Genomic DNA, 16,684 nt, shown 5'->3' with positions numbered 1-16,684 from the left:
TGCCCACATTAAAGCCCACTGAGGTGATTATCGATGTGCAGCACAACACACCCTCCAACACAGTGACAAATGCATTGAGATAGGTTGGGGACTTTTTGAACTCTTCTAGTGAGATGGATCGGACATTTGTCCCACCATTATTCTGTCCACCACAGCACCTACACAGCATTTTGGTATGTAATATTCACAATTGTCTTCATGATCATTCATATATGTGTGTAGTCTTCAACCCATTCCATTTCCATAATGATCAAAAATTGAACACATGTTCATAGGACTTTTTCGGTTTATTTTCACATTATAATTACGTAGTATTCCTCCTGAAACATCCTGTATAAGCATGCTATTTGCAGAGAACTCTTTTCCTTGTTTTTAATTTGGACTGCAATGGCGTCTGTGTTGTCGAAAACAGCGGGAAGGGTAATCTCCTTCACACCGATGGTATTTTGTTTGTAGATGGCCACACCTCACCAATCATCTTGCCTGTCCCTCCTGAAAGTATTAAACTTAGGTAAACGGCCTTTGGTGCTGACCGTGTGCCAGGTTTTTGCAGTAGCGGCTATGTGAATGTCTTCCCTATAGAATGTTGTGTGTGAGTATTGATTTTTTTGTACCAGATTCCCTTTGCATTTGTGAAGAGGTGGTTCAGGTGGTTAGATTCTGTTTCATTATCTGTGATGGTGGTGGTTGGGGGGGGGATAGGGGTAGGGGGATGGTTTACTGTTTTATGAGCTCTGTGTGGTGTGTTTGATAATTGTGTTGTAAGGAGGGTTGCGATGTCTTGTGGGGTGAGGGGTGTAGGCATGTTCTTTTTCCAGGGCGGGCCATGTACAGCTGAGCCTCTGAATCTTGCCTGTCAATGACTGTGATATGGAGCGCTTTCCTGGCTTGTGTGGAAAGTATTCCCCTCTCAAAGAGTCATTTAGAAGCTCAGTTGATTGCTTTTCTGGCTTCGGCATGACGATCTTGGAAGAGGTCAACCTGGACCATTGAGAGGAGCCGAATAAAACTTCTTCAGCTAGATCCTCACTCAGTGGGATGAGTGCAGGACCACTGACTGCTATGGTTTCGATGCTAGTAGCTTCTTTAGTCTGCTGGGGACAATTGTATGACAATGCTGAATGGTCTCCATCATAGTTTGAACATTTTTCCTTCTCCTGTTGTCTCGAGTGGCTGTGGTCACCACCACATCTTGCACACTTGGACTGCTGAGTCCAATTTGCAGTGATGTGATGGAAGGATAAGTACCGACTGCACTCTGCTGGCTGTGGGTGCTGGCAGGGGCTCTTCTCCTATAATCTGTTACCACGGTTTATGGATTGTAAGTGATACTTTGAATTTGTTGGTCGAGGGATTGTTTTTTCTGGAGGTAATCCTCCAGGCTCTGGTGATATCCAGTCCTTGTTGTAGTAGTGGCTCAGTGATTGATTGGACAGTCGTGCCTAATAGTACTGATTGGTAAGTCGTGTCTAATAGTAACTTCTTAGTGATGATGCTGAGGGGGCATCATATCATGTCATGGGGCATCCCTGGGCCCACAGGGTTTTTGTGAACGTACTTCCACTTTGGGGCAACCTAATCGGCGCAGTTCTGTGTTCAGGTAGTTGTCTAAATTCAGCATTCTGATATCTAGGAATGCTATGATGTCCCTGTTGTCCCTGTTCACTGATAGGTTTTTGATGCTGTTTTTAATTTTTTGCTGCTTGGAATAGTCAGATTATGGATCCGAGCCCTGCCTGATCACACTCATGTTGGAGCCTTGTGATAACATATGTGAGGGTGGAGAAGACACTGAATGCTTCAGAGTTGATTAGGGCTGCTATGTCCAGACAAGTTTTCAGTACTCTAGTAGTGACTTTTGTGTTTTTCACTGGGTGGTGCTAGTGAATCATCATTTGCGGGAGGGGGAAGGGTGGGTGGGGAGTAGGGGCTTGGACCTTTTTGTGGTCCATGTTTGTTATTGGAGACACCTTGTGTTGACTGTGTGATCATACAAATGGGCACTGAGTATCTTCTTGGTTGGCACATTGTTTAGCTTAAGCTTCACCTGAAGGTATCAGCGGATAGATTGTCCCCCCTCTACAAAAGCGCGTGTGACTGCACGGGGCCACATGCTTGACATGGATATTCTCCTGATCTAGCTGGAGACAGAACTAATCTGTTATAAGACACCGGTGTGTGCTTATTACAACATTTCTCCTTTTACACAGTGCCCCGAGTGACACCACATGACAATCCTGCTTTCATACATTGTCACAAGCAACACTGCATGACAATTTTGCTTTTTTCCAGTTCTGCTTTTGGTGCTGATTTGGATGGAGAGTCTGCACTGCTGCTCTGTAAAAGTTACGAGTGGAATGGGTCCAGTATTGATACCTACACTCTTCCCCAGCCATTGTTGGTTCCAGAAGTTCTGTCTGTGGTCCAGTCCCACTAGCAGTGACCTTGTGCCTTCCCTCTTTGGCCCAGAGCTCCCATTTGTGGACTGGTGCTCCATTTTTGGCCCATTGCAGTTCCAGGTGTTATCTCTGTGGCCTGTTCCTGCAAGAAATGTTGTTAGCCGTTCCCTCTTTGGTTCGGTGCACCTGGCCATGCAATGGTGTGTGTGTGTGTTTTTTTTTTTTCTTTTTTTCTGTCTCGGGGGAGGTGGGTGTGCCACTGAGAGGACTGCTCCATTGGACCTAAGATGTACATTCATTAGTCTTAAAATTATTCAGTTTTTTGATTTTCTCGTTGCTTAAAATTTTTGTTAGCATTGTGTCTTGATGTCTAACTTAGTTCAACCTCGAATCATGTCTTAAAACTATACATATTTTTTTATGTTTTCATTGCTTTCTCAGCTTATTTTGTCTTTCTTATTAAAGTTATAACTATTGCCCGTGTTTTTATTTGCTGTGCAGAGTGCATAGAAATGAAATTGTACATTTTATATTTTTGTTACAATTTTTATATGTTATGCATATGCTATGCCTGTGATTTGAAGCAGTAATGATGTGTGTTTTCTAATTATCGATTTTGTTATCCTCATTGATGGATTTTTTGTTGTTGTTGTTATCTGTCTTGTGTTCATTTATGGGTTTTCGTCTGCATCTGGGTCTGGGTCACAGTTTTTGTTGTTATCTGGTTTAGGATGTTGTAGTAGGTGGGGTGGGGTGGATATGAGTTGCTGTTTCCTTTGTAGCTAGGTCTGGGAATAGGTAAAGTGTGTTTTGGATTATTGTTCTGGCGGCGGGGAGGAGGGGGGGGGGGAGTATTGTGGTGAGAATGTCGTTCACATCTGGTCTGTGGTCTAGTATGTGAATACCGTATCTTACCCACAACCTGTTGAATCATGATCGTGTGTCTGTAATCCCTGCCATTTTGCAGACGATATTGGAGGTTTTTCAGTTGTATGCTCTGGAGCCGTCTTTCTGTCGTGAAGAGTTTCGTGATAGACATTCTTAACGATCCTGCCAGTGGAGCTGAATCATTCTCCATGACTGCTCTGATAGAATTTTCATATTTGTGTATGGCAATTGTTTTAGCACAGCCGTGAAAGTGCCCTAGTACTACTCTAATGAGGGATTGTCTTTGTCAAGTATACGTTGGATGTTAGTTCTAAAGTTGAGGTACTTGCCAAGCTGTACTCAGAGATGTTTTGCCAAGTCTGTCAGTGTGAGGAGGGTTGTCCCAAAGAGTGAGCCTGATGTCATCTGCTTGTTGTGTCTTTCTTGGGAAGGGTTTGTATGTCTGAATAGCATGATTTGGGTGCTAGTTGTGTTCAGTTCTATTGTCCATTTTTGCATTCAGTTTTTTTGTAATCTGTTCAGGTAGTCATCTGTTCGTCTTCAGATTGCGATGGTGGAGGCTGTGGAGCATTAGTAAGCTGTATTGTCTGCATAGAGGTGGACAATTTCAGTCTGTCTGTCTGGTCGTTGGTATGTCTGTTGTGTAGGCAGAGCAGAGTAGTGAGTAAATTATGCCCTTCCCACGTGCTGTCGTGCTAGGGGTGTGAAGGTAACGGGTGTTGCTTTGTTCACATACACTCTATAGTGTATTTACTAGTAGGAATTTGATGAGTTGTACTGGTTTGGAGGGAAAGCCTAGTGTCATTAGTTTATACAGGGTGTTACAAAAAGGTACAGCCAAACTTTCAGGAAACATTCCTCACGCACAAAGAAAGAAAATATGGTATGTGGACATGTGTCCGGAAACGCTTACTTTCCATGTTAGACCTCATTTTATTACTTCTCTTCAAATCACATTAATCATGGAATGGAAACACACAGCAACAGAACGTACCAGCGTGACTTCAAACACTTTGTTACAGGAAATGTTCAAAATGTCCTCCATTAGCGAGGATACATGCATCCACCCTCCGTCGCATGGAATCCCTGATGCGCTAATGCAACCCTGGAGAATGGCGTATTGTATCACAGGCGTCCACAATACGAGCACGAAGAGTCTCTACATTTGGTACCGGGGTTGCGTAGACAAGAGCTTTCAAATGTCCCCATAAATGAAAGTCAAGAGGGTTGAGGTCAGGAGAGCGTGGAGGCCATGGAATTGGTCCGCCTCTACCAATCCATCGGTCACTGAATCTGTTGTTGAGAAGTGTACAAACACTTCGACTTAAATGTACAGGAGCTCCATCGTGCATGAACCACATGTTGTGTCGTACTTGTAAAGGCACATGTTTTAGCAGCACAGGTAGAGTATCCCGTAGGAAATCATGACAACGTGCTCCATTGAGCGTAGGTGGAAGAACATGGGCCCCAATCAAGACATCACCAACAATGCCTGCCCAAACATTCACAGAAAATCTGTGTTGATGACGTGATTGCACAATTGCGAGCGGATTTTCGTCAGCCCACACATGTTGATTGTGAAAATTAACAATTTGATCATGTTGGAATGAAGCGTCATCCGTAAAGAGAACATTTGCACTGAAATGAGGATTGACACATTGTTGGATGAACCATTTGCAGAAGTGTGCCTGTGGAGGCCAACCAGCTGCTGATAGTGCCTGCACACGCTGTACATGGTACGGAAACAACTGGTTCTCCCGTAGCACTCTCCATACAGTGACGTGGTCAACGTTACCTTGTACAGCAGCAACTTCTCTGATGCTGACATTAGGGTTCTCGTCAACTGCACGAAGAATTGCCTCGTCCATTGCAGGTGTCCTCATCATTCTAGGTCTTCCCCAGTCGCGAGTCATAGGCTGGAATATTCCGTGCTCCCTAAGATGCCGATCAATTGCTTCGAACGTCTTCCTGTTGGGACACCTTCGTTCTGGAAATCTGTCTCGATACAAACGTACCGCGCCACGGCTATTGCCCCGTGCTAATCCATACATCAAATGGGCATCTGCCAACTCCGCATTTGTAAACATTGCACTGACTGCAAAACCATGTTCGTGATGAACACTAACCTGTTGATGCTACGTACTGATGTGCTTGATGCTAGTACTGTAGAGCAATGAGTCACATGTCAACACAAGCACCGAAGTCAGCATTACATTCCTTCAATTGGGCCAACTGGCGGTGAATCGAGGAAGTACAGTACATACTGACGAAACTAAAATGAGCTCTAACATGGAAATTAAGCTTTTTTGGACACACGTCCACATAACATCTTTTCTTTGTGTGTGAGGAATGTTTCCTGAAGTTTGGCCACTAAGAATTTCATAGTATTGAATATGTATCTTCTTCTTGTTTCAGCATATATTCAGCAAATCATGATCAGCTGGAAACTGTGAGGCAACAGCAGTATTGTAGATGATTTCAAGGAAGACGTGCAGGGAGGGGTAGAGATTGTGATGACTACCTGGTCACAGCTATCGGTAAGTGTGTATTGTAAAAAAAATATTTTCTTAGTTTGTGTGTGTATACATTTTTATTAAATCAGTATGTTACTGTTGTAGACAATGTAGGGGAGCTGGATTGGTGGATCCATGGTGATTTGGGCAAGAATGATGAGATGCCATAATGAGTGGAAGAGATGGAGAGGGAGCTGTGTAGCCGTGACAAGGTGCTGGAGGTGATTCCTAATAAACTGAAGTATATGCAATGGAGCTAAAACAATGTATGTCATTTATATCCACACTCGTGCTGCTTACATATAATCGGTGTTTATAATGATGTTCTTGTAACAGCAACGGCAGCAAGCAATGTCTGGAATGATGTACATATTGCTTGTTGTTACTATTCTTTCAGCAGGTATCTCACCACAATACACTGTGCCGTGAGTATCGGGGGCGGTGAGGAAACAACTATCTATAGGAGGTCCTGCATGGCACACACAGCCGAGTGAGACGCCACTCGCCGCTGTATGAGAAGCCGCAGTGGCGAGTGGCGTCTTACACAGCTGTGGGTAGCCACTCCTGCCATTTCTGCCCCAAGCACTGGCTCCACTCTGGCATCCAAGGGCAAGTTTCCTTCCAGCAACTGGCTCAGGATTAGGACAACAGCCATCTCTGCAGCGGCAGCCACAGCCAGGATACTTACAATGGAGTAACGCAGCATCTCCTCCTCCCCCACATTCTTGTGTGAGTAGCAAGGCACATGCACCCCCCTGCTCCTTGTTGCAGTCAGCAGCAGCAGCAGTACAGTCATCATCTAGTTCTAGCTGTAGTAATAGTAGTAATCCTGTGGCTAGCAGCAGTTCCAACGCGTAACTGCGTGGCAGCACTGTGAAAGATCGGCGAGTCACAACAGTTTTCTTTCAGACTGAGGGCAAATGCCAGACGTATGAGAAGTTTGGTAGCTCAGAAAATTCTCACTGTTGGGAATGTGTCAGTAAAATGCTGTAGATAAATACCAAAAGAAAAAAAAAAAAAACTTTCTATAATGTAGATGACATTTTGTTATAAATGTCTCTTAACAGTTATAGTCATAACTTTTTTAAATATTTGCAGTCTATCTAACTTGTAAAATTGAATTAACTGTAAAAGATACAACTTATCTACCAACGTGTAACTGCGTTTACACCAATATTGTATGATTCAGTATTTATTGAGAGAGCCACATGCAACACCATAGTTTATAGTCAAATAAATCTATTTGAATTTAAACAGAAATACAGTAGCTGCCACCATATATTTGTGATATTTTGTGAACCTATCTCCTAAATTATAAGTGTGCACTTTGCGTGGCGGGAAATAGCTCTTATCCTTTCATATGATTGCAATAGTCAGTCACATGGCATTAGAAGTGTGCTCAAGGTCACAGTGTGATTTTGCTCACTGTGCTCAGTAGCATTTCCCGAGACCTCCTGCTAATGCACTGTTAAGTCTTGTATAAAGCTAAAAATGTGAAGAATTCATGTAGCTGACTGCTGTAGCTGCAGATAAGTTAAACAGGTGAGAAGGTACCTTTCCAGTGCTCAGTGTGTTTCTTGGAACCGAATTAAGAGCAACGGCTGCAGACAAGTTTAAAATATGGATAGAAAGTTCAAAATTTAATCTTTCTAATGGAGTTGGGTGAAGACTCCAGTTTCAGTGTGTCAAATTTTAATAATTTCTGTTTTACACTTACGTGTTTCTGTAAATGTAGCTGCAGTGCCACCATCTTCTTCAAAACAAAATGCTACTAACTGTTAAACTTGCTTGCTCCAATCCAGCCACCTGTTACATATACATTTTAAACTTCATACTCTGGAAAAAGAAATACAACTGAGACTTTATACTGGCCTCAAACTCTAGGTGTTCATCCTTAAATTTTATCTCAACAGGATGTCTGAAATATGACTTGGCCTTTCTGTTACCTGTGCTGTTGTTAAAAATCCAGTAACCTCATACTCTATTTTCCTTAAAGTGATTGGCAACTTTCCTAAATAATTCAAACAAAAAATTTGCCTCGGGGATTTTAACTGGTACAGTGTGTCACATCTTGACACATGTCATGCATGCATGCTATATGATGACATGCACGTTCAGAACCTATTATGGTTGGTCAAACATAGCTATGACTTTTTCTCCAGAAAATATCATTTAGAGACGTTACCTAAAATCTGTTTGATTCTGCTTCTAATATGACAGTTGTGGAAAATACTTCACATGGTTACAGGACTTCGCGATGTTAACATAGCATAACTCAGACATCTGTATAAGTTAGCATTGCTGCCTCTGGATCATGGGGTCCCGGGTATGATTCCTGGCCAGGTGGGGATTTTGTCTGCTTGAGGACTGGGTGTTTGTGTTGTCTCCATCATTTCATCAACATTTGTGACCGTGGTTAGATTGGAATGTGAAAAAATTTGACTGTGTGAAAATTGAGACTTCGTACGGGTGCTGATGACCATGCAATTGAGCGCCACACAAACCAATCATCTGTATAAGTGTAATGAAAGGAAAGCAAATTATTGAGTCATATGAATGTCTCACTTTTGTTCTGACACCGTTCAAGAATCTAGAGAAAATTGGACACTTGGTGTTCTACGGGGCAGCTGCACTCACAAGATGAAGTTTTTTTCTGTCACTACAAGCACATACAGAAGTAAGCTTTTCCTATGTTACCTTAAAGTGTTGCACTTAAACTAGTACTGTCATAAAATTTCAACTGGAAAATCCGTACTTCCCACTTTTTCACGTACGTATCAACAGGTTCAAAACACATAATCTAGTCCTCAAGCTGTGTTACAGGTTGTGTCACCACACCAAGATTGATGTGAATAGGTGGGGGGGCAGTCACTCTCCAACCAGTCTTTATCAATACCAGTATCTAAATGTCTGAACAGTTATGGGTATAGGATGGCTTAAATGGGGGGAAAGTAAAATTTTCTTTATTCACTCAGTGTATATAACATTTATTTATCATCCCTTTAAACTGTCTAATAACTTCAGTGAAATGCTGGTCCAATACTCATTCCGCACACATATTTCATAATTATGGCACTTTTAAACTGCAAGTTCACAATGAGTTGTCTTGAGCCTTTATGATTCTCTCTCCTTGATGTGGATTGGTATGAACAGCAACCAGTAATCAGGCTCAACTATGTCTGCAAAATCTCAAGGATTGTTAAGCCTTTTTCCTGTCACCAAATACCAGCAATGTAATTAAGGAGTACTACTGCTAATATTGGGAGATGTTTGACAATTGCAAGAATGATCTCACTTACGTAATTAAGTTCATTGACACTGGAAACTAACCTTTCATCTGACGAAGTCAGTCTAAAGACACAGTGGTAATTTATATCCACACTTATGCTGCTTACATATAATCGGTGTTTATAACAGTGAACTTGTAGCAACAGCAACAGTAGCAGCAATGTCTGGAATGATGTACATATTCCTCATTGTTGTTATTCTTCCAGCAGGTATCTCACCACAATACACTGTGCCGTGAGTATCGGGGGCGGTGAGGAAACAACTATCTATAGGAGGTCCTGCATGGCACACACAGCCGAGTGAGACGCCACTCGCCGCTGTATGAGAAGCCGCAGTGGCGAGTGGCGTCTTACACAGCTGTGGGTAGCCACTCCTGCCATTTCTGCCCCAAGCACTGGCTCCACTCTGGCAGCCAAGGGCAAGTTTCCTTCCAGCAACTGGCTCAGGATTAGGACAACAGCCATCTCTGCAGCGGCAGCCACAGCCAGGATACTTACAATGGAGTAACGCAGCATCTCCTCCTCCCCCACATTCTTGTGTGAGTAGCAAGGCACATGCACCCCCCTGCTCCTTGTTGCAGCCAGCAGCAGCAGCAGTACAGTCATCATCTAGTTCTAGCTGTAGTAATAGTAGTAATCCTGTGGCTAGCAGCAGTTCCTTCCCCTATCCTTCTAGTGAACATCATCAGACTAGTAACACCATACCGCAATTAAAATACTTTGTGACTGCAGACGCCTTTGAGGAGTGAATCTCTTTCACTAGAATCAAGAACCCAGCAAGAGGACACAGTGATCCTGTAGGGATTGTGAAAGTATGACTTGGAAATGCAGCTCCTCAACGTTGTTAATGATCCATGGTATCCTGCCATTAAATGCAGTGCTGTGCAATGCATCGAACTGCCCGACCCCCAACAGCCTTCTGGTGATGAAGAGACAAGCCTTCATTATCTTTGGAGGAGGGGGGCAAATGGTATGATATTGCAGAGCACATCAATCACTGAGTGGTTTTGCGAGTCCACCTTGAGTGCTATATTGGACAAGTTTTCTGAGATGGAAGTTAGTGGCTCATCCATATGCATGTCTTCCTGCCTTGCGAGAGAAATATTAAACACAATCCAGGGCGTCGACGTAAAGACACTGTCCCTCGGTGGTATAACGTCATTGGTTTCTAATTCCCTGTCAAACTTCAGGACGTATCTGAATTTGAGGCATATAATACCAGAATATTGGTTCATGTTTATGGCCTGTGCAAATGCAAGTCCGGAACATATAGTCAGCGGACACCTCCATTTCTCAGAATTTGTTGGTAAATGTAACGGCACGTGAACATGCTGCTATCCTCAGATGAGGACAGTAAGAAGAAAGACAGTTAGGATTACTGCTGGATCAGGGACATGTCTCAACCCATTTCCTCCCAGTGGAGCAAACACAAGTGTAAAAAGCATGTTTGATTAAGGTGCCTCAGGCCTTTCTCTCAGATAATCTATTAGCAAAATCATACAGTAGATTGCGCTCCCAAAGACTCGGTATGTGTTATGATGCCTACTGAGGAAAACAAGTTCATAAAGTTTAAGAATGCTCACCATCAGGGGCCAAGGTCATTTGTGAAGTATGCAGACCTCAAATGCCTCATCCCTGTGACACGCTGTGAAGGTGATGCTACAGTCTCGAATACCACCTTCACAGAAAAAACAGGCACCATATGCATACAGATCTTGTATCAGGGATAATCCTACAGTTGGACTTCTCACTGAGCTTGAAAAGCTTGTATTGGATATTGATAAGCTTTACAGTGACAAAATTGCAATGCCCAAGTCTGAGAAGTCAAGATTTGTATAATAACGTGGTTGACTTCCATTTTTGTGTGCCGTCATTCGATAAAAATCTGGAAACCCTTCTAGGGACCACTGTCATCTAAGGGGAAGTTCCAATGGCACTGCTCATAACACATGTAACTTGAAGTATCAATTACTGCAATGCATACTCATTTCCTTTCATAATTTAAGTGGGTATGACACTCAAGTCCTTCTTGAGTACTTGGCTAATTTCACCATGGAGAAGGATCTGGTCAGTATCCTGCCTAAGAGTGTCGAGAGTGTCCTCCAAACAATTGATGTCAAGAATTACACTCCACTTATGTGATTCAATACTTCTTATGTAGACACTACTTCAGAAACTTGTTGAAACTCTGCTTAGAAGGACATGCGCATCACCCGAGCTGCGTTCCCCAATGAGGAAAAGTTTTAACTTTTGACTAGGAAGATGGTTTTTCTGGAGGAGTATGTAAATAATAAGGCAAAACTCAACGAAACCAGGCTGCCCGACACCTGCTTTCTCCAGCAACCTTACGAGCGATGCCATAACATATGCAGAGCCTGAGCATGCCGTGAATGTCTGGCGGAAATTCAACATCTCCACTTCAGGAGAGAGTGCACAGCTTTACGTGTACACTGAAGTGCGCTTGCTCGCAGATGTTTTTGAGAAATTACAGAGTCTATGCTGACTACATATTATATGGGTCCTGCCTTTTATTACACTGCACCTGGCATATCTTGGAATGCTATGCTCAAGGAAACGAAGTGTAGCATTGAGCTACTGATCAAAACTGATATGCTTCTTTTCTTTGAGTGAGAGATCTATGGGAGACTTTGTCAGTGTGTCCATAGGCACACCAAGGCAAATAACCCACATATGCATGAGAGTTTCAACACATACTTTAAATTCAGAAACCTGTGTGGGCACACCATGCAACAGTCATTGCCGACTGGAGAGTTTTCGTGGGTGCCCAAAGAAGAATACAAGGATGGAAAAATTTGAGGGTATGGTGGCTGATTATGATGTTGGATGTATGTTGGAGGTAGAGCTCACATACCCAATTAGTTTGCAATATGCTCATGCTGATTTGCCTCTGTGTCCAAAGTAATTATTTGTGCGAGGAGGCTCCAACGCAAGCCTGATGATAACGCTAGGGAATAAGCGGAGATACATTATTCACTAACATAATCTGCAGCAGAGTTTCAGATTGGGGCTATTTGTGATCACGGGGTTGAAACTCCTGCACTCATACTATTCACTTGTTGAGTGAGGGGTGTGTGGGGAGGACTGATTGAGAGGGGGAGAATGAGACTGAGAGTAAATACTCAAGTTTCTAAACTACCTAATTAAATGTCACCTTTAATTCCTAATGACCTTTTGTGCTTCAGAAATAGGCGAGTGTGTGCAACTGACGAACGTGTGCCGAGATGCCCTTGTAGTAGGCCTAGAATTTTTTCACAAATCAGTGTCCTGGAAATACAGGACAGCAATCAGTTACTGAATATTACTAGAAAATTGTAGCCTGGGTTGCGATAAAAGATATTTTTTTAAGCGGCGACTATTTTCAAACAGCCATGTCAAAAAGAAATGTGACAAACACATTATAGCTGTTAATAAAACCATAGAATATCAATAGCTATCCATCTTCTATGGTTTTATTAACAGCTATAATGTGGTTGCCACAGTCTTTGTTTTACATGGTGGTTTGCCCAAGCTACAATTTTTTAGTAATAATAATGCTAGAATTTTTTGTTCAATTAATGATATTTGCACTGTGTTTAAGGCTTAACTTCTACCAAGAAGTTATGGAAGAATCCATAAATTTGTACTAAGTTTTTATTTTTGCACCTTCTGTATGAACATTTGAAGCATCCAGTCTGTGCTTGTCAGCACCAGAAATGGCAAAGTTAAAAGTATTTTTTTTAAATTTTTGTAATTATTTTAATTTTTTTAATTTTTAAGTATTTTTTTAATTTTTAAGTATTTTTTTTTTTTCAGAAGTAAGGGCTTCATTTCATCTTCCAACTATAGCAACGTGGCTAAAAGTTCTTCTTTGTGTGGTATGTTTCAAAACATGGGTCAACGCACAAAGGTACATTGCATGTTTTGCATTCATATTTCATTTCTTGACGCACATTCTGCTTCGAGCAGACTGCACATCTACGCCATAGTACACGTTTCTTGGATTGGTCACTTGGAATGACATGTGGAAAGTGCCTCCCAGTAAAGTGAAGAGGTTCTCGTCATCAGAGCGTCTTCCTTTCCTATCTCTTCTCTGTTCTGTAGCAAATTTTTCCACAAGTTCTCGTACAAGACATAAATGAAAATCTGCTAATGATATTTTGCTCCCTGTCACCGATCTGTGAAGAGTGTGAGCATTCAAAACACAAAGGTCCACAACATGAAAAAAAAAACTGTTTGTACCATTTAACAGATTTACGCACAGATGCAACAGAGCTTAATAGCATATCAGAGTGGTTCACTGCTTCCATATTTCCATTGTAATCAACAACACATTGTGGCTCCATTACTTTTTCACCAGTCGTCCTGTTTGTCTTTCGCCTGTCACGCATTTCTGTAGTGTTGCAGGTAGTCAGCATGAACACTTCTCTCTTGTCGCACCACGTGATGGCAAGCATTGCGTCAGTTGACGTAAACTCAACTTCTCCTCATTTCAGTTTCTTTTGTAGCTTCGGAAAGTTGCACCTGGTCCTACGTACAGTACCGCATGCTGCTGTTCTCTGGTTGTGAAGCCAGAGGAACAAGACTGGACTTGTATACCAAATGTCTACATACAGAGTATGTCCACATTCAAGGTATAGCTTCATTAGTGTTGACACAATATCACCAGATTTCCCCATATTATGAACTTCAGTTTCTGTTGTTGTGCCTGTGTATACAATGAAATCCAAGACGTATCCAGTTTTACGGTCGCACAACATGAATGGTTTGATGTCAAATCTACTTCATTTTGAAGGAATGTTGTTTAAAAGATAAGCGACCTCTGAACAATAATAGGCTTTCATCGACACAGAATTTTCTGTGTGGATTAAATGCACTGTGGAACACCACACGAACTGTATCAATTATTTCCCTAATTCTAAACAAACAATCATCTCCACGATTGGCTGAGTTGTCACTAAAATGCAACATTCTCAAAAGTAACATAAAACGGTCACGGGACATAACTTCGCCAAAAATTGGAGTACTCAGAAGTACATCTCTGGACCAGTATTCCTTTATTCTCAAATTTTTAACACGAGCCGTGAGAAGCCATACAGTCATGAAGCTATACATTTCCTCAAAACCTGTATCTTTCCAAGTGGATAGTCGAGAATGAAATGATTCCGACATATTTTCCATGGTAAAACTGAAAAATCGGCTCGTTTCAAGTGCTATAAATTTCAACAGATCTTCTGATAGAAATAGCACGAAAAAGGGCAGAACACTTGAATCAGGCTCTAGTTATTGTGGTAAGAGAAAGGATTCACCATACTCGGCGAGAACTGGACTTCGTATCCAGAGAGCTCTTGGCACTTCATTTGATGATATCGTCAAGACTGTCCGCAGATTCTTGGACGTGGGTTGACAGCACTACTTGGGCGTTCTCAAACTGGAAACGCCAACAAGACGCAGCACGTCAAATTGATAAGTTTCATTGCTTCAGAGACCGTTTACCACAGGAAGAGAACAACGAAGTCCGTAGACGAACTGTATACAATCTAGCGGACAAACCTTTGCCTGATGCGGCGGTATCGGTCTTGGAGAAGGGGCTGAACTTCGCACCCACTCCGAGGACACCACCTGTTCTGGACATCGTTAGCTCTGTCGAACAAGGCATCCTAAAACTTCCCAGGGAATCTGCTGAGGAGATCTGGTGGGAGACTTGCCTTGCTCTGACACGGGCTCAAGTGCCTAAGAACAATATAACAACTGCAGAGAGGTCAGTGGTTCAATCACCGAGCGAGGTGGCGCAGTGGTTAGCACACTGGACTCGCATTCGGGAGGACGACGGTTCAATCCCGTCTCCAGCCATCCTGATTTAGGTTTTCCGTGATTTCCCAAAATCGTTTCAGGCAAATGCCGGAATGGTTCCTTTGAAAGGGCATGGCCGATTTCCTTCCCAATCCTTCCCTAACCCGAGCTTGCGCTCCGTCTCTAATGACCTCGTTGTCGACGGGACGTTAAACACCACCACCACCCCACCCCCTCAGTGGTTCAATCCCTATGAAAAGATCCTGATATTGTGATTTTACCGGCAGATAAGGGAAATGCGACTGTTATCCTCTCTATGTCGATGTATCTGAGCAAGATGCACCAGCTTTTGGACGAATCTGCATATCACATACTAAATAAGGAGCCCACAGCCAAAATTCAGCGAAAAACTTTGGAACTCCTCAAAAACAGCACAATCTGATGTGGTTGCTAAGAGACTATGTACACAGGCACCCATACCTCCCAGGCTATACGGATTGCCCAAAATTCACAAGGGTAATGTGCCACTGCGGCCTATTGTGAGTAATATTGGGGCACCAACGTATAATATCGCGAAACATCTGGCAGCGCACCTGAGCCCTTTAGTAGGAAAGTGTGAGCATCATATCCGCAACTCACAAGACTTTATTCGTCAGGCCATCAGATATACTTGTAAGTTTTGACGTCGTCTCACTTTTTACTCGAGTACCATTGCAGGAATCGTTGTTGCTCATTAGCGAGAAGCTGGATTCGGAACTTTTAGGCTTATTCCAACATGTGCTCACCTCGACATACTTTTTATTTAATGGACAATACTTTGAACAGACTGATGTCGTCGCAATGGGTAGTCCCTTGTCACCCGTTGTGGCTAACTTTTCATGGAAGACTTAGAGGAGAGAGCACTCTAGACGTCGGATTTGAAACCTAAGTGTTTTTGGCGATATGTGGACGACGCCTTTGTTATCTGGCCTCATGGCATTGTGTCGCTGAATGTTTTTCTTGAGCATCTTAACTCGCTTCATCCCAACATCAAGTTCACTATGGAGATGGAGAAAAACGGCGAACTTCCATTCCTGGACGTGTTGGTACGGAGAAAAGAAGATGGCACATTTGGTCACGCAGTGTACCATAAACCAACACACACGGACTTATATTTACAGGCCATCAGCTGTCACCATCCTTCACAACGAAGTAGCGTACTTAGGACATTGGTTCGCAGAGCACGAGCCATATCAGACTCAGGCAGCTTATCCAATGAGCTATTCCATCTGCGTACCACTTTCCAACAAAATGGATACTCCGAACAGGAGATTTGCCGTGCCTTACACCAGAAGCGGGTTACCAAACGTGAGGAACTGGAGGAAGGCGAAGAACAAAGGGGAATGGTCATTTTGCCATACATCGGCGGTGTCTCTTCAAAAATAGGAAGATTAATGAAGAGGCATAAAGTTAAATGTGTCTTTCGTCCATCAGAAAAACTCGGAGCTCTCTTGGGCTCATCTAAGGACAGCCTTGGCCTAAGAAGACCCAGTGTTTACAAGATTCCTTATACGTGCGGCATGTCGTACATCGGACAAACTTGTCGTACTGTAGAAGATAGATGTACTGAACACCGACACTACACTCGTCTGGGGCAGCCAGAAAAGTCTGCAGTGGCAGAGCATTGTCTCAGTACAGGCCATTCTGTGAATTATCAACATACCAAAATTCTCGCATTCACGAGTTCGTACTGGGACAGTGTTATTAAGAAAGCAGTGGAAATACACAGCTTGACGAATCTTGTAAACAGAGACACGGGCTTTCAGCT

This window comes from Schistocerca nitens, chromosome 8, assembly GCF_023898315.1.
Source record: "Schistocerca nitens isolate TAMUIC-IGC-003100 chromosome 8, iqSchNite1.1, whole genome shotgun sequence".
NCBI lineage: Eukaryota > Metazoa > Arthropoda > Insecta > Orthoptera > Acrididae > Schistocerca > Schistocerca nitens.
Note: the sequence above shows the minus strand (reverse complement) of the source record.